The sequence below is a fragment of the Callospermophilus lateralis genome, chromosome 3 (genome assembly GCF_048772815.1).
Source record: "Callospermophilus lateralis isolate mCalLat2 chromosome 3, mCalLat2.hap1, whole genome shotgun sequence".
NCBI classification, from domain to species: domain Eukaryota; kingdom Metazoa; phylum Chordata; class Mammalia; order Rodentia; family Sciuridae; genus Callospermophilus; species Callospermophilus lateralis.
In genome coordinates, this window is record NC_135307.1 from 91587197 (window position 1) to 91607584 (window position 20388).

Consider the following 20388-nt stretch of genomic DNA (forward strand, 5'->3'; position numbering starts at 1 on the left):
ATCATTTTTCATCGTTCACCCAAAATAATTAATTTGATCTAAATTACTGTTGTAATTTAGTAGACAACAGTTCTCCCTCTCCAAGACTACACCCAGAGCATCTTTAAGTGCTCCCCCAATTCCTCAATTTTCCATCTATAGCTTCCTAGTGTACTCCAACAAACAACTGATTCCCTCTTTTGCATTTAACTCTTTATAGAATAACTCTGAAAAGTGGCTTATTCTCTCATCTTCAAATCTTGAGGGGTACCTTACATTTGTTCCCTCCCTACTCCAACCATGTTCAGATAGCACTATACATTGTCCAGCATACAGCACATCTGAAACCAAATCAGCCCAAGACCACCACCTGTAGTCTGACAGACTGACTGACAGCAAGTAATTGCTCCAGAACTGTGAAAGGCTGCCCTCAACAAGAGCCCTCTAGCAACTGTGTTCTTATGGAAATGTTTAGATTAGTTAGGGAGCAAACTTTCCTTGTGTGTCTAGGAATGAATTAGTGCAAGAGAGGTAACAGGGCAATGGCCAGCATCTTGTTGGGGTCGGGGGTTCTTCTTCCTGCCAAGGCAGGTATAAGCCACTTGAAAACTTAGTCTAAAATAATTAGTGAAGAACAAAACACAGAGTCAGAAACTAGAAGGGTCCTCACAAAGTGGCTTTTACCTTGGCGAAGAGCCCCTGATAGATCTAGTACACATGGGTGATGGAACTAGACAAAGGAAAGATAGCTCCAGTGGTTTATTTAAGGGGATACATCAAAGGCAGGGATAAGGTTTCAAGGGCGGAGCCTTACTTCCTGATGTCTTGCAGTCAGCAGGTTGATTGGCATCTTGGCAGAGCTTGAGGGGGAAGTTCACCTGCATCGGGTGATCTATCATTGTGGAGGGTGCCACGGGAAGTTCCCAATACCAAACTTATCCCCTCATTGGTCTACAATGAGCAGCACAGTCCACACACACCCACAGATGCTCTCAACACAGAGGCTCATTGAGTCTGAGCTCTCCCATGGGACTCCTGCACTCTGGACTTTGGTAGCCATCCTGGGGCATGAGATTCCCAGCTGCAGCCAGAAGGACTTCTCTCTCCCCTTCTGTTCATCTTCTGTCCCAGGATCTCATTCTAGGGATTGCTACACAAGACTTAAGTATCTGATGCCCACACACATAGGCTTCTCCCATCAAATTCTCTGGTCCACATCAGGCAATTACATCCTGCTGCAGGCCAAGTGCGTGGTGCTTCTATCGCTGCCACCAATGGCATCAGGCATCCATTTTTTCCTGCTTCCAACTTCCGCTTTTACTTTAGGGACTCTCATTCATGGGATACATGAGAGGGCCTGTGAACCCTACTGCTGGTTCAGCTTCTGCTCCTGCTGGCCCCTCCATTCCAACAGATCTCTTAGGGGCTGAAATCTGAGAAACAGCAGAGCCCTGCAAAGATTCCTGAGCTGGTGTCCTAATCTCTTCACCCTGTTCAACCACTATCAGCCTCCTGGATGACAGATGGTTGAATTAAAACCACCTCTGTGGTTTGCAAATTGTTTTCAGAGGCATGATTTAATTTGATTCACTTTCAGATCTGTGAGTTATTTCTATTTGAAGAGATAAGAAGCCAGGGCACAGAGAGCTTAAGTGGTGTTCAGAGTCATGGTTACTTGGTAGCAGGGCCACAACGTGAATTGGGGTATTCCATCTCTTGGAGGAGTCCATCTGCAACTAAATTCAAGTTATCACTAAAGAACTATATTTGTATGATTAAAATATTATTTTTAGCAACCACATTGTGTTATCACAACAAATGACTCATGATTAATAGCAGGAAAAAGCAAGAGAAAGTTATAAATATATACACAGATTGAATGGTAATCAACAGTAGAACTTGAAGACAGAAACTGTTAATAAAACTTGGGTAGGCTGGGTGCAGTAGTGCATGCCTGTAATCCCAGCAGCTCAGAAAGTTGAGGCAGGAGGATCACAAGTTCAAAGCCAGCCTCAGCAACTTAGTGAGGCCTTCAGCAACTTCGTAAGATCCTGTCTCAAAATAAAAAATAAAACTGGGCTGGGGATGTGGTTCAGTGGTTAAGTGCCACTGGGTTCAATCCTTGGTACAAATAAGTAAATAAATAAAACCCGGATAGGTCTAGGGATATATCTCAGTGGTAGACTATTTGCCTAGCATCAGCAAGGCCCTGGGTACAATCTAAAATAAAACAACATAACAACATCTGGGTAAAAAAATGTGGAAGTGGTAAAGGTGGTGGAGATGAGTGATAAGAGATTTTTGTTTTTCATTTAGATATCCTTATATAGTCTTAATTTTTAAAACGTGCTAGTATTACTTCTAAAAATTAAATATAGAAAAAAGAAATCTCATGAAATAAGTATCTCATAAATGAATGATTGCCTACTCATATGTAATACTATGCAATTGTTCAAATTTTAAGAACATAAAATTGTGGAATGATATTGTTGGGATAATAATATTTATTTCAAGTGTGTGTGTGTGTGTGTGTGTGTGTGTGTGTGTGTAGATAGGTATGCTTGTACACCAGACTGGAAGGACATATACCAAAGTGTAGAGATGAAGGCTGGGGAGGAGAGAAAGACTTTATTTACTTTCTAAACATCTGTATATTTCTTGATTTTTAAAAGAAGCATGCATTGAATGTATAAATATGGAATGTTCTGTGTGTTCAAAGTTAAAATGATTCTGAGTGTTTCCTTTTGTTTTTAGCCATGAAAGAGACTGCATTGTCTTATTATGAGTCAGGATCTTACACCAACTTTAGTAAGGAAATTCCCTAATTCTCTGCTCCATGGTATTGTTGCAAAAAGGAAGTTTGTAAATGGAATCACTCTGCTCTTGTGACTTAATGTGACCACAGAGCTGACCAAAAGTTATTCATGTTTCTTTTTTTTAATTGTTATATATTCTTTCTCTGCTTGATTTGAGCATATGTGCTCACATATCAAAAGGGGAGAGGATTTAAATACAAAAATCCAGTATTCGATGACTGTAATAATATCTGTTCCAACTTTGGAGTTCAGGACTTTTTTGTTGCTGTTGTTATTGTTGTTTTGTTTTGTTTTTGTACTGGGGATTGAAATCAGGGGCACTTTACCACTGAGCCATACCCCCAGCTTTTCTTATTTTTTAATTTTAAGACAGTGTCTCACCAAGTTGCTTAGGACCTTGCTAAGTTGCTGAGGCTGGCTTTGAACTTGTGATCCTCCAGCCTCAGCCTCTTGAGTTGTTGGGATTACAGGTGTGCAGATTCAGGGTCTTATTAACCCTGATACTTTTTAGAATATCTTTTGTAACCTTGGCAATTAAGTTATTGACTGTGAGGCTGGATATCTTCACTTGTATGGTGGGGATGCTCATAATTTTCCCATGGGGTTATTATCAAGATCAAATGAGATAATCTACATGAAAGCTTTTTGAAATTATAAGCACTATATAAATAAATATAGATTGCTATTTTATCAGCTCCAGTAACAAAAATATACGTAATTCCCACTGACTACAAAGGGTTGATTAGGATTAGAAAATGGAGACTCTCTGCCTTATTCCTGACTACAAAGGGTTAGTGTTAAGGTTAAAAAATCTTACTTCCTCTTTCTATCCCTTGCAAACCATTACCACCCCTCTTAAAAAAAAAAAAAATTCCTTGGCAGGACAATTTTGATTGTTGTGTTTTCAGAGCGATGTACTAGAATTCACAGGCAAGTCTGGGAACTTGTAGCAAAAATATTTCCTTTTTCTACTTCCAGCCCAGATTTATCCCCAGCAGCATCAGATCATTTGTACCCTTTCTTCCTTTTATGTATGGTTCCAACTAGAGCTAGGAACCACTGACCATATAGTGTTTATTAAAGGATCTTCCAATAGGACTATAGAGATTTAAAAAGGTTATTGAAAATTCCTTGACATTCTTCTCATGAGAGTGGTGCCTATATTTCTTCCCTTTTAATCTGGGGTACATTCTTTCTTTTTTTTAAATTTTAAATACCAGTCCTTTATTACATATACATTTTACAAATGTTTTAAACATCTCAAAATTCTGTTGTCCTTTTTAAGAAAATTTATCTCCTTTTTAAAAATTTTTTAATTCTAATTTGTTATGTATGACAGCAGAATGCATTACAATTCATAATACACATATAGAGCACAATTTTCATATCTCTGGTTGTACACAAAGCAGAGTCACACCATTCATGTCTTCATACATGTACTCCCCTTTGCTCTATCTAGAGTTCGTGGGGTGCATTCTTGATTGTTTTGACCGACACAGTGTGGCAAAAGTGTTGCTATGTGAATTTTGAGGGTAGTCACAGAAAACCATGTAGCCTCGGCCTGTTCCCTAGGATATTTGCTCATGGAGTCCTATTGCCATAGAGAAGACAAGATATCCTGAGTTTTTGTGCTAGAGAGAGCACAAAACTCATGTAGATGCTCTGACCAACAATCCCTGTTTAGCCTATTCTTCTAGCCAAGGTAACAGAAATAAGAGGGAAGTTGTTTTGTACCCCCAGTATCACCTTACCTGCCAGATGAATGCGAAGTATCCTTTACCAATGCCTCATGGAACAGAATTATAAAGCCAAGTCCTGCTTAAATACATGCCCCACAGATTTGTTTTGGGGTAGTTGCACAGCAATTGGTAACCAGAACAGGGACTCCTGCTACCACCATTTCAACTCAACTTTTGGGCAGATTTAGCACAATTATGGATCAATTTATCTTCTTTTTTACTTTATACTGAACTTTAAATATGAAAACAATTCTGGTTCTTTTAATTACGTACTCACATTTTTAACCTAATTTTAGTTCATTTACACCTATTATTTTCTTCTCCGTTGTAATTTAATTTTCATTATACCAATAATTAGCCAGACTTTTAAAAACAACTATATTGTATTCTAGATGTCATAGTAGACTTCTTTCTTTGGGCTTTAACATTTCCTCTCCCTGCTCATTCTTGTCAATATCCATGTTTTCTTCTTCCTTGGGGCCTTTTTTCTGCACTTAGATAAGGTCTTTTAGCTGAGTTCTGCCAACAAAACATAAGCAATATGATGTGTGCACTTTTTTTTTTTTTTTTTTTAGAATGAGGTCTGCTTCATTAAAAAGTACAAATAGGGCTGAGGTTATAGCTCAGTTGGTAGAGGTTATAGCTCAGTTGGTAGAGTGCTTGACTCGCATGCATAAGGCCCAGAGTTCAATCCCCAGAACCACCAATAAATAAATAAATAAATAAATAAATAAATAAAAATAAAATAATCTTCCCTTTCTTTCCAGCCCAGCACTCTGAAGATACGGAGGAAGGCACACTGATAAAAGAGAAGGATTCTAGGTTTCTTAATGTGGAGCAAAGTTCCCAGAACTTGCTGATCTCCGTGGGAAAGTATGGTGAAAGATAAATAAGCATTTATTTGGTAAACTGTAGAGTACATCTGTTCCACCAGCATCTGTTATTTATCATAACTAATACAGATTATCTTGAATGCCTCTGCCACCATCATGTGCATTTACCCAGATGAAAGAGTCGGGTAGTAATTACTACTGGCACCCCTAGTGATTACTACATTTTTGTTAGTTTCTGTTTTCAGTAAATTAACTTTAGGAATCCTGCAAGCATTTAAAAAAATTTTAAAGAATTCACTAGCTTTTAAAGCTAAAGCTTTATGGGGTCTAAAAAAAACCCAAAAACCTTGACTTATAAATTTGTATCTTAGAAATAGGAATAATAATTAAAGTTAGTATAGATATTGATACTTGTGTGACCTCTGAGACTGGATGTTCAAGTATTTCTACAATTCATTACTTCATTCACTCATATATGCATTCCACATATGCTAGACGTTGAAAACCAAAAGATAAATGAGGCTGATTTACTTCTTTGAACCATGATATTTGCAGTCATGTATTATTGGCTGACCATGACAGAACTACTAACCTCTGTGAATTTTAGTCTCCATCTTTAAAATGAGGATAATGTTATTTTATACTCACTTCTAGGGTTCTAGTATGTTCTAAATGAAATTAACCATGTAATACACTGCCTGTCCTATACTAAGAATCAATAAATATGTTTCCTTTAAAAAATATTTTACTTCTCATTCTTGGTAGCTGGGTTAAAGATAAAAATTTCCAAAGGCAGAATGTAAATTTTAATTCTTTCCCCAAATAGGAAGCACCAAAGTTTCTATGCAGTCATCTTGCCTGAGGAAATTCCTTGTACCAGGGCTACTGAATTAATGTTATGGTTTAGATATGAGGTGTCCCCTAAAAGCTCATATATGAGACAATGGAAGAAGGTTCAGAGGTGAAATGATTAGATAGTGAGAGTTGTAACCCAACCAAGGATCAATTCCCTGATAGGAATTAACTGGCTAGTAACCAAAGGCAGGGAGTGTGGCTGGAGGAGGTTGGTCCCTGAAGATACGACTTCAGGGTTTATATTATTTGGTCCCTGGTGAGCAGACCTCACTCTTTCTTCTTCCTGATCTCCATGTTCTGAGCTGGTTTCCTCCTCCACACTCTTCTGCCATGATGTTCTGCTTTACCTCAGGCCCAGAGCAGTGGAGTTGGCTGTCTAAGGACAGAGACTTCTGAAACTGTGAGCCCCAAATAAATATTTCTTTTTCTAAAATTGTTCTTATTAGGACTTTTGGTCACAGTTGCAAAAAAAGCTGACTAAAGCAGTCAACAATATTCTTTGAAACAAGAAGTTTATGAGAATATCCATAGGTATTCAACATTCCTCTTCAGTAAATACATAGGAGTGAAATTGCCAGGTTATAGAACAGATATGTGTTTAACTTGTCAAAAAATTGCCAGTTTTCCAAGTGCTTTTACCATTTTACATTTCCATTAGGAAAGTATGAGAGATCACTCCTCATCTCATCAACATTTAGTATTATTTCAGTCTGTTTTCTGTTGCTTTAACAAAATACTGGAGGTTGGGTACTTTGAACAGAAAAGATGATTTTTTTGTCTAAATGAACCCAAACTACTATGTATAATATGCTCATTAAAAAGAGAAAAGATTTACTCACAGTTCTGGAAACTGAAAGTATAAGAAGGGGAGACTCTTTTCTATTTGGCTTCTGGTGAGGGCCTCATGGTTTTCAGCATCATAATGGTGGGAGTACATATAGAAGAGATCTCATGGCAAGACAGGAAGCCAGAGAGATCCAAGGACTAGGCTTGCTCTTTTTTACAACAACCCCCTCTCTCTGGGATCCCATGAAAGCTAAATTAATTCCTTCCAAGGGCAGCTACTTTGGTGTCCTAATTACCTTCCACTGGGTTCCATCTCTTAACAAGTTCACCACCTCAACACTGCCTTACTGGAGATCAAGTTTCCGCACACGAATCTTTGGGGGACACCCTCAAGCCATAATCAAACCATAGCATATATGGTCAGATTTTTTTTTCATTTAATTTTGACGAAGTACAGTTTATTTTTTTCTTCTATTGCTTATGTTTTTCGGTATTATGTCTTAAAATCATTGCCTAGTCCAAGTCATAAAGATTTATACCAATATATTCTTCTGAGAGTTTTTACAGCTCTTACCTTTAGTACTATGATTACCTTTTAATTAATTGTTGTGTATGAAGTGAGGTAATGGTCCAAGCCAATTCTTTTGCATGTTGATATCCAGAGGTCTGAGCACTATTTGTTGAAAAGATTATTCTTTCCTCATTGGATTGTTGTGGCCCTTTTGTAGAAAATCAGTTGACCACAAATGAATATTTATTTTTAGATTCTCAAACCCTATTGATCTACATAGCTATCCTTGTGCATAGTTTTTACTGCAACAGTTCATCATGGTTTTAATTTCTCTTTTCCTGGTGACTAATGATTGTTTTGGAAGGTTCCTTCTTGGTATTCCAGTCATTCCCTCCCTACCCATAAACTACCCATGTTTCGTTGGTTTTCTAGTATAGATTATTTTTACCTGCTCTAGAACTTCATATAAAAGAAATCACATAGATTCACTTTTTGTGTATATAGTTTTCTTTAACTTGACATAATGTTTTTGCAATTTGCCTGTGCATAGTGTATCAACTATAGTATATCATTCTAGTTTATTTATCTCCGTTCAGAAGAAATTTTTACCAGAATGCTTTTAACTTATTTCAACTAACTTATTTTTCATGTAATTACTATGTGGAAAATTCTAGTCTATTGTTTACATTTCTCATCCATTGACTGATTAATTTTTGTAAGGTTTTAGATCTGTCCAGTTTTGGATCTTAACTACTTATTCCTGATTTTTGTTATGCCCCTGAAGTTTCTTCTTGTAGTCCCTTGAAGACTTACAGCATCAAAGATCATTTTCTTCTTTTTTTGTAAGTATACATGCTAACTGATGGCAACATTGGAGCTCTGTCTTCTTTCTTTCTAAGCTCATATACATTGCCATCTTTTTAGTAGTTGGCTTGAGTATATATTTATCCAAATACCCTATTTATTCCATTTCTAAATTTTATTCTTGCTGTTTTGGAATTAAAATACACAGTTAGAATACCTGTTAGTTTCTGGAGAATTTGCCCAAATTATTCATAGTATTTTGGGAAACATTATAGATACAAAGGGAACCCCATTCCTTCTGTTATTTATTTGGTGCATTTGATTTTGCAGATGAATCTGGAAGCATTGGTTGCAAGATATGCATTTGTTTCTCTGGCTATGAGAAAGAATAGAAATGCGCTAAGAAGTCAAAGTGAACTTGTGCTATTCTAAAGAATAATTTTCATGCAATCTGCAAATACCATTTGAAAATCAACCTTCTCCTCATCCCTACTGCCAATAACTAAAGCTGCTAAGAGTGAAGTTTGTGGTATGCCCATCTCTCTACTTTTTCTGCAGTTATTCTGTGCTCTCAGGTTTTTTTTTTTTTTTTTTTTTTTTTTTGCGTCTGTCTTTTCTGTCCTTTTTTTTTTTCCCGTTCAGATAAGGCCTGCCTTAGGCAAAACTGTCAAATCAATACCCCTTCCAGCACTTCCTTTGCTGCCTGAGTCTCTTTATTTCTTTTCTGTGACAGACTTAACAGGTTCAACCACCCAACCACCCACTCTCAGAGTTCAATCAGAGAAACAGAAGGAGTAGGCAATACTGTTTAGGAGGCATGTTGCATGGAATCGGCTTATGTTGTTTTGGTGATTGGCAAGGCTCACTGGAGGAGGAAGCTAGAATTCTTAGTCATTAGCTGAAGCTATCATCTTCAGAGGAACTTCCTCTGCAGGGATGCCTCAGTTCTGCTCTAATTCATTTCAACAGGTTGGGTCAGGTCCCCCCAGATTATCCAGGACAATCTTTCTTACTTAAAATCAATAGATTTAATTCACATTTGATTATGGATTTAATTCACATTTACAAAAATCCTTTACTCTAACACCTAAATTAGTGTTTGATTGAATAAATGGGAGCTGTAGTCTAGCCAAATTAACATAGTAAAACTGACCACTACCCTCTATTTCCTAGAGGATTTTGCTTTGACATACTGGTTTAATTGGTAACTAAGACATAAAACTGATGGGATCTGAATGCTTCCCAGGGGTATTTTCATTTTCTGAAGAAAATTTTAAGGGCTGGGGATATAGCTCAGTTGGTAGAGTGCTTGCCTCACATGCACAAGGCCCATGGTTCAATCCCTGGCACCACAAAAAAATTAAGACTAAACTGTGAAGTAATAATGACATAAACTAAGGTATGTGTAAGTTGAGGTAGCTTAGGTGTGAGATTGAAACCTACTGCCTATTCAAAAGGCTAGCACCGTTCACTGTCATAGATGTTCCTTCTCACTGACCTTTTGATCTCCTGGGATATCAATTATTCCTAGTTTTTTATTTTAGCTCCACATATTCCTCTACTACCCCACCAACATATCTCTCCAACTCCTTCCCACAGCACCCCAGGTTTCCTTCCATGAACACACCTTGAGATCTATGCCTAATGTATTTGCCTTTGGGCTTTCCTCATCTTCAGCCTGCTGCATATATTTATGAACACATGTTTAATCTGTCTCATATAAGGTTTTTTAATAAAGGTCAAGTTTTTAATTTATTCATCTATCAAATATTCATCTTGGGTATTGGCAGGTGGTACATAAAAATAAACAGATTCAGTTCCTAAAGATCTTGGCTCCTACCAGGTATGGTGGTGTGTACGTATAATCCCAGCCACTTAGGACGCTGTGGCTGGAGGGTCACAAATTTGGGGCTAGTCTCAGAAACTAAATTAGACCCTCAGCAACTTAGTGAGACCCTGTCTCAAAATAAACAATAAAAAAGGGATGGAGATATAGCTCAGTGGTAAATTGCTCCTGGGTTCAATCTCCAGTCCAAAAAAAAAAAAAAAAATCTTGGCTCCTAATGCAGGGGACAGAATGAAACATACACAGAGAGATAGTGTGTTCTACTTGGGGGATATGGGAAAGCTAACAGAGCCCTTTAGTTGGACTTGAAGGCTAAGAAGGATTTTGATGGATGGAAAAGAATGGGTGAATTGAACTAGATGAGCAAATTCAAGGAGTCTTGAAGATGAAGGAATAATTAAGAGCCTGCTTGTGGGTTTGGATGTAAGATGTAGATGGTCATACAGTTACATTTGAGGCACCAGGTTATCAGATGCATTTAAATGAGGCTGAAGACTACTTATCCTTAGAAGAGAATAAGACTTTGGACAGAACTTAGAAAAAGCAATCAAAAAGGTGGAAGAAGATCAGAGGACACAATATCCAAAAATTGTAGGAGGATATTATAAATTATGTTGGTTCCACAAAGAGAGGCCTAATAGCTTATGACTTAGTGTTCAGCATTCTGTCTTTTTAGGTTATATTTTTTAAGCCCTTTGGCTAGAGAAAAGAGGCTTTTCTTATATATATTCTTTTGTTACTATTATTTGATTTGAGCCTAATTGGCACAGCCTTCTCCAGCACAAAATCTAGGATATCTTTTAAAAATTTTAATCAATTTATTGAGGTATAATTAGCATGCAATATAATATACTTATTTCAAGTATACTATCCTATGAATTCTGAGAGCTGCATGCAATCATGTAACTATAAGCACAAGATATAGAACTTTTCTGTCATAAAAAATTTTACGAAGGATATTAATGTTCTTTTTTCTTTGTACCAGGGATTGAAATCGGGGGGCATTCAACCACTGAGTCACATCCCCACCCCTTTTTGTATTTTATTTAGAGACAAGGTCTCACTGAGTTGCCTAAGGCCTCCTTAAGATGCTGAGACTGGCTTTGAACTCACGATCCTCCTGCCTCAGCCTCCTGGACCACTGGGATTACAGGCATGTGCCACTGTGCCCAACAAGATATTAATGCTTTTAAATAATATACTTTTTGTTGTAGATGAACATAACAACTTTATTTTATTTTATTGATTTTTTATGTGGTGCATAGGATGGAATCCAGTGCCTCACATGTGCTAGGCAAGTGCTCTACCACTGAGGCACATCCCCAGCCCTAGATGTCAACACTGTTTAAAAAAAAATGTAAAGAGATGTTAACACTAACCAAAGTGATTTACAGATCCCATATTATCTCTATCAAAATCCCACAATATTTTTCTCAGAATTAGAAAAATTCACCCTAAAATTCATAAGGTGTCTCACAAGGCTGCAGACAGTCAAAAAACATGGGTAATGATAAATTAAGTTTCCTAGCACCTCTGACTAGTCAATCCTTTCCCTCCAAGCCCAGGAGAGCAATGATTTGCTTTCTATCACTACAGATCAGTTTTTCTAGGTCTAGAGCTCTTGTAAGTAGAATCATACAGAATGTACTCTTTTGCCTATCTTCTCTTGTTTCAGCATAATGAATTTGAAAAATTTTCCATGTTCTGTATACTAGTAATTGATTCTCTTTATGTTTTATAGCATTAAACTCCAGTTTGTTTATTTGTTCTCCTCTTAGTGGATATTTGAGTTGTTTCTAGTTTTGAAGTATGCCTCCTTTTAGGAAATATTTAACTTTTGTAACAGTGAGGGCTACCAGTTTATTTATAGCAGACAGAGGTAGAGGGAGGGATAGAGAGAGAGAATAAATTATTAAAGAGACATTGAATATCTCCTAGTCCCACTAATAAATCTAGCCCTAAAATTTGGTTAATACAGAGAATATGGTATAAGCAATGAGGACACCTGTTTTTCCTTATGTTCTTGTGTGGGTACATCTTCCCATTTATGGCCTTTTCCTCCCATAAATAGAAGGGAAAATGACCACTCTAGAGGATTTGGGGAAGGACAGATAACTCTAAACAGGTGAGAGACCGGTTTACTTGGAGTAATTATCAGCTGTGACAATTCTGAGTTGTTTCTTGTTTCTGACACAAGCCAGAATGTGAGTCCCATTGTGATGCCCAGGTGACTATGAAGGAGTTCTTGCTGAGGAAGGAAAGGCTATCCTGTTGGGAGAGAACTGGACCTTATTCAGCCAGGGACATCTAATGACAGTTCTGACTGAGGAGGGCATACCGATTCCCTTTTTACCTTCTCTCTTCTTGTTCCCACTCAGAAGATATTTTGTTCCAACTGTGCATACATTTTCCTTTATTACTTTTTCCCTTTCCCAATCTTCTGGTACACTTGTGTGAGTGAAATAAATGTTGATGTGTGAGTGAAGTGAATGTTTATGTTTTTAAGTGTAAATTTTAAAAAACAAGTCGCCATGCATCCTGTGGTCAGATTGATTGTTGCTTTTCCAATATCCATTCTTCCCTTCCTCATAGTGTTTTACCTGTGCACAGGGATGTCAGTGAAAGACTGCATCTCCCAGCCTCTCCTATAGCTAAGGGGGTCCTGTGTGGCATATGACTAAGTTCTGCCCGGTGGAATCTGAGTAGAAGTGATATGCACAATTCCAAGTCATGGCATGGAGACATGATCTATTGTCATGCTGGGGCATCTTGTCTCTACACAGATGAGGCCAACACCCAAGGAATGACTGAGCTAAAAACTATAAAGAGCCTAGGTTTGTGTAGAAAGATAGACATCTTTTTTTTTTGAGCCATAATAATTATCTTATCAACAAAGATCAATTATCTTGATCTTTGTTGCAGCAACTAAATATATAACCCTAACTAATGTAAATCTCACCAAGAGCAAGAGACTGAGCTAAAAGATGAATGGAACAGCTTAGAGCAAGTCCTGAGAGAATTCACAACATACTGGGAGAGATTAATACAAACTCAGTAACCATAATACAGAGTATACTATGGTAACAGTTTTATTTGAGATTTAAATCCTGGAGAAAGAGATTCTTTTGAAAGAGATTAAATTTGATTAAGATACTAGAAAAACTTCTGAAATAACGTGACACATAACTTGGGGTTTGAACAATGAATTGAATTCTTATAGGAAGAGAGGGTAAATGGGGCATTCCAGGCAGAAGGAACAGAATGTGTAAAGGCACAAAGGCATAGAAGGACACAGTTTATTCAGAAAATAACCAGAAGAGAGAATGTCAGTGAATTTAAAGGAATAGCCTACTAAGGTAGGTACCCAAATGCAATAGACCCTGAGTATTGTATCAAGGAATTTGTTTGGGGGCAAGTTAAATCTGAGATGTTTAGGGAAGGGATCATTAGCAGATGGCAGGGAATTAGATTCTGGAGCTCAGAAGTGAGGAGCTTAGAAGTGAGGTGAGAGCTGGAAACGTAGACCTGTACATCATTCACACCTAAGGGACAAAGTGAAATAGACAAGGAAGAAAGTGTGGACTGAGAAGAGTGCTGGGGAGGAAACAGGCTATTGTTCAAGTGGATGGGAAGGGGAAGATGACAGAAAAGGAGTCTAAAGGAAATCAGTTGTCTCTATTTGAGACAACTTGAAGGGTCTTTGCAGCTCCAAAACTTTCCAAAGGATATCCAGGCTTTGTGCTGCAACTCCTAATGTTAACTCTTCTTCTGATACCCAGTTCTACTTCCTTCACTCCCTTACAGGTATTGTTCCTGAAGTACCCTTCAATAAACCTTCTGCATGCAAATCTCTGCCTCAGAATCTGTTTCCTGGGAAATCCTATCTAGGACAGTTGGTCTCATGCTGTGCTAGCAATGACAGCCCTCTGGCTGGCTAGCAATAGGGATTCCATCACTGGTAGTAGGTAGAATACTAATAGTGCCTGGCATTCTGCAGTTGCACAATTATTAAAACATTCACTGGCAGTAAACTGGGATAGGGCACCAGTGGAAGGGAATGGTATAATAACTCAGGTGTTTGAGATGTTTGGAGAAGGTAGTAATTACAAGGACCATAGAATCAAATGGCTCTTGCTGTATGCTAATGAGGTGCCTGAGAAAAAATAATGAAAGGCAGACAATGATTAATGTCCAATTCAAGATGAAATGTGAAAGCCAGACAGCCTCCTTGGCAGCATGTAAGTAGACTCTCAAATCCTGCAGCCAGATGGCAAAAAAAAAAAAAAAAAAAAAAAGTTGATGATCTGACCCAGGACTATAATAGTTACAAAGCTCCACAGAACAGTGAATTCTCAGCCATTCCAGGATGGTTTGTTACACAAATATTAGGTTCTTCATTGAAAGAAGTACCCTGAAACTTTAAGTGGGGAAAATTGGTTTGGTAAACTTGAAATTCTTGAATCTTCTGATTTCCTTGGATCCCCTGGGGCTGAAAAAACATACAAGTCCTTCCTGTCAAAGGATCCCCCTTTACTTGAAGTTGATGTAGAGCCTTTGTCTTAGAAGATACATGTACCATTCCCCTCATCAAACCTCATCTCCTCACCTGGCCACAAGACTATTACTAAGACCAGGAAACAGTGTAACCCAGCCCTTCCCTCAGGTGTTAAGGGAGAGCATGAGTCACAGGCTAAAGGGGCTGCAGGATCTAGCCAGTATATATTGGCAGGAGCTGGGAGAATATATATAGGACTGGATTCTAAGGATGCTGGATCAATGTGGGTGAGATATAAGGTCGAATAAAGAAGAATTTATGAATGAGGGAGCATTCTATAACACAGGATCTAACACAATGAGAATTTGGGTTAACTTCCTGCAGCAATAGGTTTGAGGAAGATTTAAGAGTTCAATAGAAAATCAGATTGTTCTGGAAGATAGTAAAGAGTTAAAAGACTCAAAGATGTGCTTTCTAGAATGGATATGTTATGATTATAATGTGGAGAAGGATACAGGTGATGTTATATTTATTAAATTGATAAGTAATGTGCTGATAAAAGGGACAGACAAATCATTGAGACAGTTGTGACTGTCTTATGTAGGCCAGGGTTACAGAAGTAAGATACATAGTTATAAAACTGGATTCCCTCATGGTCATGTGGATGATCCTAAAGTAACAAAGGTCAAACAATAGTATGTAAACTATCAAAAGAAAAGTGGGTGTAATTATCATAAAAGGCATGAGGATAGAGTATCCTTCAGAGGAGTGTGACACATAAAGAGCTGGTCAAGAGATCATGGGTCTAGGAGTAAGATGGATGGATAATGAGTGTTTTGATGATTGCTTATTCAGAAAAATAAAAAGAAATCAAGAATGAATGAACAGGAGGTTGAGGGCAGCTGCATAAAGAGAAAGTCATGGGTTATTGTTCAGCTTCTGTATCGGAGTCAGTTTTCGGATACACAGTCCAATGGATGATGTCTGCTACACCAGATGCATCCTTGTCAGAGAAGATTAGCATGGTTTTAGGTACAGAATGATGAATGCATTTTTCCATACTAGTAAAGAAGATAACAAGAATCAATTTGCATTCATGTGGTAATGGACACAGTAAATATAAATGTATGTTTCTGCTCAAAGGCTATGTTAACTTTTCCATCCTTTCATATAATATAATAGAGGTTTGGATCACCTGGAGATATGGAATATCACATTGGTTTATTGTAAGTATGACTTCATTAGACTGAACAAGTGAAAAGTCTCCAGTATGCCAGTGCCTTGGAAGAACACCTGTGCTTCAGAGGGTGGGAAATAAACCCCATGAAGATTCAGTGTCCTACAACATCTGTGAAGTTTGTAGAGGTCTACAAGTCTGGCATGTAAGGACATTCTTTTTAAAAGAAAGGGCAAATAATTGTGTCTGTACCTTCCACTGAGAAGGAAGCACAATACCTGGAAAATTTCTTTGGGTCATGGAAGCAGCATATGTTACACTCAACCTATTGACTGAGTAATTACAGAAAGTTTTCCAGAGCTGGACATGGCTCTGTGGCTGGTCCAGTTCATGGTGCAAGAAGCACTGTTTCTTGGGCCTTCATACCTGGAAGATCCTTTGATGTTGGATGTATTGGTGGTGGGAATAGAGGTCTTATGCAATTTATTTCAATCCCCAATAGGAGAATCACCACATAGACCCTAAAATTTGGAACAATTTGCTCCAAACTTATAGACCTTCTGAAAATCAGTTCCTTGTGTGCTACTGGGCCTTGCTATTATGTAACATCATGTATCCTTGTGGCTGATGCTGCCTATTATGGGCACTTTTCTGGATTCTGTAAGGCCAACCAAATCATAAGTCAGGCAGATCTACTACAACCCACAAGTGGCACATCTGGCTTGGGTATAAACAGGGGCAGATGGCCCAAGCAAGTAGTTCAGATCCCCATTACATTTACAAACATTGCTGTTCTTATGGTTTTAGCCCATGTTGCCTGGGTGAAAAGAAACTTTGTGTTAGTAATGGTTTAACTAGAAAGACTGAAATAATTCTCAGTATTTTAAATGAAGAGTTTATTTTTGGGAATTGTTCATAGATGATAGAAGAACCAAAAAAATCAACAGGGGCTAGTGAGGCAACCCAGGGGTTAGTGACTACAGGCAGTCTTCTTCTTAGCTGGATCCCAGGGGATAAGTTTACCTTGTGTGCAGGTTGTCAATTTATTGCTTCTCTATGCCATATCCATTCTTCATTGACAGTAGGCATGATTCTGAAATGCCCTCAGATTCTCTCCTCTGTCATATATGTCCTGGGTAGTCCCTTTCCCTTGAGAGTAGGTGGGACTGTGAATCTGACAGATTTTTGCTCCTGTGATGACAAAGGGGAAGATATCCTAAATCAGCTGACTCTGAGATTATCAGAAGGGTGATTTCCCTTGGTGGGTCTGCCTGAAGCAGGTGCTTGCTTAAAAGAGAGGAGATTCAGAACTTAAGAGGGTGTGTGGAGGGGGCCATATGGCAGAGAAGATAACTAGAGTGGCTTCTAGTTGAGCATGGTTCCCAGTCAGCAGTTATCAAGAAAACAGGGACTTAATTCCTACACCTGAAGGTATAGAATTCTGCCATTGACCTGAATGAGCTTGGAAGAGAATCATTTCCTAGTTGAGTCTCCACATGAGGATGTACCCGGCTGACACCTTGATTTCAGCCTTATGAGACTTCCACAGAAGACCCAGACAAAGTATTCCAAATTCCTAAGCCAAAGAATCCGTGAGATAATAAATTTGTGTTTTTTAAATCACTAAGTTAGTGGTAATATATTACACAGCAATAGAAAACAAATATAGACCCTGTTAATATTTGTCAGTTGACAAGATGTTAAGCTTTGTCACTAGAGGGCGCTGAAAAAACACTGTGGGAACAAGGATTTCTCTGTTTCTTACTGGCCAATTCTGCATTACTCCAATGTCTGCTATAGTAAATAATTATTTATATTAAACTCTGCCTGTTCAAATCACTGTGAGGTTCTCTTTCCTTGCTGAACCCTGGCTTATATCTGACAAAGCTGGAATCTTAATGAGACTCTCAGGAGCTGGAACCTGGTGGCAGACAGTCATGGCTTCAATTGCCTCATGAGGCAAAAATGAAGAAATACCTTGATTTCTCTTTTATGCTCCCCTTGAAACCTCCCAGCCTCCAGTCTCTACCAGTGTGTCTACTGGCCTAAACCAGTTGGAGGCAAGTTTGCACAAGGAATGGGGAACAATGGCCCTTGTGATAGACAGTGGTGCAGGGGAGGATTTGAGGATGAAACCGAGGGCAATCAGGACTGACAAAATCCTACAGCAGTTATTGACATTAAGGAATTAATTTTGCTAAAGCTTATGATGAAAAGCCCGTAGACTATATTTATCTCTTCATTTAGTAAATTAAAAGTCTACTCTTTTCTCTGGGCCCACATAATAGAGACTTCTTGACTAAAACTTTTCTCAGAAGAAAAAAATGACATTCTGAAATCATTAACTGTTTAACAGAAATTAATGATTATAAACATACCCTTTAATCTAGTAAATTAAATAAGAAGTTTAGAAAACATGCTTTAAGATGAAGGTAAGTGAATAATTAGTTTTAAAGATAGAAATTTCATAAAGTAATTCAAAGCATGTTGACAAGAAATTTATAGGAAGGCCAAAGACTAGGGCAATAATTTAGAAATTACTTGATCCACTGGCACTTTTAAATTAAAAAAGAAATTAGAGACTCTGAACTCTTAGTATTATCAACCTCATTATAAAGAAATTGAATTTTTATATATCATCTTGAGGGCTGGGGATGTGGCTCAAGCAGTAGCACGCTCATCTGGTATGCGCGGGGCACTGGGTTCGATCCTCAGCACCACATAAAAATAAAAAAATAAAGATGTTGTGTCCACCAAAAACTAAAAAATAAATATTAAAAAATTCTCTCTCTCTCTCTCTCTTAAAAAAAAATATCATCTTGAAGCTAATGAATGGGTTAACTCGCTCCTGGAACCAGTGAGTCTGTTTTTCACTGTTTCCCCTCACTACCTTATGCCTTACTCTCAAATAATTAACCAGGAAAGTCAGCCTTGCCTGAAAGAAAGAATAAGAAAAACATCAAAGAACAATACCAGTCATATGACCTCCTCATAAGTAATCTTTCTTTAGGTTTACAGGGACCTGGAATACCTGAAACACCTGGTGACCTGAGGACAACATCAAAACCATGTCAGGGGAGTTGATTACTGCAACGACAAATGACCATCCAGTGCTACCTGGTTATGGCTAAAATTAGGCCCCCAGAAACGCCATAAAACGTTTGTGCCTGTGACCCATGGCAAGATGGAATTTGGGTAAAAGCTCTCCATCTTCCACGTGCTGGCTTGTTGCCAATAAAGCTTGCTCTTCTATCACTGTCTTCCAAGTCATTGGCGTCATGGGGCAGTAGAAGAACTGGCCTTTTCAGTTACAAATGTGGCTGATGTGCCTATGATTGGGAAATATTGGGATTAGTCCCTGTGGCCACTGGGACATATTTTCCCACCCCACTGCTGGTTACATCTTATTTTCCCACTCCATTGCTGGTTAGATCTCATGCCCTTTGTGATAGTGTGAAGAAACAGCTCCTGGTTAAGTCGACAGATTGTCTCTGGAGTAGAGTTAGTTATCTCAAGGTGCATGCTGGAGAGCTCTGATCTCCTCCATCTGGGTGCTCTTTCTCCTCTCCCCACAGGAAAGGAGTGAGGGTAATTGATGAGTTCTCCTCAAGAGGGGGAATAATTATAGGACTTTATCCGCAACCTGTTTGTGCGGATAAAGGGGAAGATATCCCAAATCTTTGTGGTCTGAATTTCTTGTTCCATTTCTGTTTTCTTGGTGTATTTGTTTCTGCTCTGTCATTGATTTTGTGTTGCTGCATTTTGGGAAATGTTCCCTCAGTTCCCAACAAGGGCCCTCTGGGCTTAATTCTGAATAAGTGGGTTGACTATAGCTACGATACTATGACAAAGAAAAAATTTTTTACTGCAATACTGCCTTGAGCTTCAGTATGCATTGGGTCAGAGGAGGAATAACTGATAAATGGCTCCCTTAACTACTACTATACCATTTTGCTGTTAGACCTATTCTGCAAAAAGGAAGGAAAGAATGATGAGATCCCTTATGTGCAGGTTTTTATGCTTTTATATCAGGATAAGAGAGGAGGTAAGCAGGATTTTGTTATGGTTCGAAGAACAGAGCAGGAAAAATGGATACTACCTGATGGTAAAACAGAGAATGAGGAAGACTCAACACTGGTTCAGTCCTTAAGCTCTGTCCAGAGGGAGCCCTTTGTCCTAAGCACTCCATAGCACTCCACAGGTTATGGAGTCATTAGCTCTGTTTCCCACAGAACTAAACATACAACCCTCATATGGATCAGAATCTGAAATGTACTCTGAGGTCATTGGAGCACCATGTGGGGTTTCTCCCCACTGGACAAGATAAGAAACACAATTTGGATAGGGAATCACACCTGAAACCAGGCAATTTCTATTATGTCAGTATCCTATTGAAGCAAATGCTCAGGGGAAACCAGTTGGGTATATTTGGATGTGGAATCCATTTTCTATTTCCAACATTTTTATTTGGAAAAAACAATCCTCTATATCAAAAGAATCCCACATGAACGATTGAGCTCTTTTTGTCCATTTTGACTATGTATTAT